General features: G+C 39.2%; 1 protein-coding gene across 1 annotated transcript in view; it reads left to right on the forward strand.

Annotated features, from left to right (window-relative positions):
* The window catches only part of LOC125029876 (metabotropic glutamate receptor-like), a 108,626-nt gene that overhangs the window by 105,584 nt on the left and 542 nt on the right, over positions 1-2,500 (forward strand). The window contains exon 12 of the mRNA XM_047620058.1: positions 1-2,500. This exon is cut by the window's left edge and continues 1,490 nt beyond it; it is cut by the window's right edge and continues 542 nt beyond it. The gene's annotated coding sequence lies outside the window, so the exon portion shown is untranslated.

The raw sequence follows: 2,500 nt of genomic DNA on the forward strand, positions 1-2,500 counted from the left end.
AGCACGTTCCAAACGCAACTCGAGCTAGAGACCGAAATAAGGCTAGGTAGGACAAAAGACAGACATATCAATAAAGAAGGTAAACTGAGGGGAACCACCTGGAATTGGACAGGTGTGCTGGGTCGGGGCCGAAGCTCGCTGTCAGGGGGATTCTATTCTTTTATCCCACAGTTCAAAAGTTAAAGGGATAAAAGATTCGGCAAGTATTTAGAATTATTTGTATATACATATATACATGCATATATATACATATATATATGTATGTCTATATATATATATACATATATATACATATATATATACATGATTTATTTCCTTTGAAGTGCATGTTTCTCTTACATGTACTATGGTGCTCTTTTCTAAGGTCTTCAGGCTATAATTTCAACATATTCTTGAGTAACAAGGGATATGAATTAAGTTTTACTCTTGATCTCAGTCGCCTTTTACTATGATGAATTGTATTTGGCCGAACGTCTGTTTGACCAATTACAGACGACATTTGTTTCTCTTTGTGTCTCCGTCGACTGATTTCAACCAATCAGGAGGCGTGTCTTAAGTCGCCAATGGTCTGTGGTTTGGACCAATCACCGTGCGCGTCTTCTGTTACTGAGCCCGCAGGAGACGCCGCATGGTTGTTTGGGCTTATCTGTTATCTCGACCTGCCTGTTCACTGTGTTTTTATTTCGACGTTATAGGAATTTTGTTTTACCACGGCTGATAAATACTGTATCGTTACACGAATGGATCTAACTGTGCGTGATGTGTTCGAAAGCGTGCGTGAGGACGGGTTTCCCGACTTGTACTTGTCTTTGGTCTTTGTGTCGTATAAGTGTAACATAATCAACTGTAAATCTGCCAAAGAGTATAAAGCTCATATCACTTAACTCTTCTACAACCTTTGCCGTGCCGTCTAACAACAATAAAAAAACAAAAAAGTTATCAAATAACATGATTATTTCCTCGCCTTCTTACTCTCCGTTCTGACATCATGAATGCAGACTTGTATAATACTATCATTATCATTAAGAATTAACTGTTAACTAATTACTTCATTGAAAGCAACTGCCAGATCTTCTTCTCGCACTTCTGGCAACAGTTGTTCACCATTACATGTTTCAGCCGATGTCCTCGTTCTTCTCAAACAGCACTTTAATGGTCAAGTCGTTAGCACTGAGAACTTTCCTACTGTGTGCATGACTGTCCGCATGAACCGCATGTGAATGTGAAAATGACATACAAGTCTCTCTTCTCAATGCGTGTACATAAAGCATCATGTATATTTCATAGGGAATTAACTCACAATTACTGTTAAATGCACCTTGTACATATATATACTTAGGCATTTGCACAAAGATAATACCTGACGCTTGATTGTTGATCGTAATGCATGACAAAAGGTCTAAGAAAGTAGGCGGAAATAAATTGATTTATTGCGTTACGTGTTCAATTGCTCTCTTTTCTGTCTTCTTTTCATGCGTAGAATAAAAGGAAAACGTTTGCACTATTCGTTGTCTGTGTTGCTGTGAATAATACAAAATTTATCGATTTATGTTTTGTAACTTTTGTGTATATGATTCCACAAACGTTTTCTTTCTCTCTTGGTTTCCTTTCTTTGGCACTATTTTCGTATCATAAGGTCTTGAAAAAAGATAATGACATGTAGATGATATTAGTGTTTGTGTACTTCAGCACCTGCAATTTCTTTCTTTCGTAATCCGCACGACGTTTCATCTTCTGCGCACCCGTGTTTGTTTTGAATGTCAACACCACAGAATACTCCATCAGTCTTAAATCGTATCGCTCTGTTCCTCATCTTCCGCAGTAATAATGTAGTTCTCACCTTTTACTCACCTTTTACTCATGACTAACGCGGCCAGAGACTGTGTACTCCTTACATCATTTTTATAATAATCCAAAGAGAATTTCTCGTTTTCAATTAATCATCAATAATGTTCGGGTAGCTTTGGCCGTGGAGTAAAGGGACGGAGAGTCATCTCTCTTTTTCGTCTTGGAACGATTGGCGGGGAAATCGTAAGTAGAGGCATCGTCAGACTCAAAGTATAATCGAACAGAAAAATAGAATATAAGAAATCGAATCCCATTCGGTTCGGAGGAGGGGATGGGAAGGGAAGGGGAGGCAGCGGGGGCGAGGTAGTGATGGTTCCAACCGGTGAATAAGGTCGTCAGTAATCGTTTGTTTTACAGATTAGTTGATATAATTTTCCCCTTTTCTTTTTACCATAGAACCTATATTTCTCGAAAATATAATGAACATACATCTTAACGTCCTCAACAACAAAATTTTGTTTTCGCCAGATAACGATATACAGAATACCTCCGCATTGTGATACGCCGTTCCCGCCGTTGCCATAATACGACAGCGGGACCAACAGCACCAGATGCCACGGCAGAAGTTCGCTGGATCCCGCTGATTAGCATAATACATGTATGTGGAGCGGGAAAATACCGAGCGAGTTTTGATCTTTCCTTCAGGATTCGT

Source organism: Penaeus chinensis, chromosome 10 (assembly GCF_019202785.1).
Source record: "Penaeus chinensis breed Huanghai No. 1 chromosome 10, ASM1920278v2, whole genome shotgun sequence".
Classification (NCBI taxonomy): Eukaryota; Metazoa; Arthropoda; class Malacostraca; order Decapoda; family Penaeidae; genus Penaeus; species Penaeus chinensis.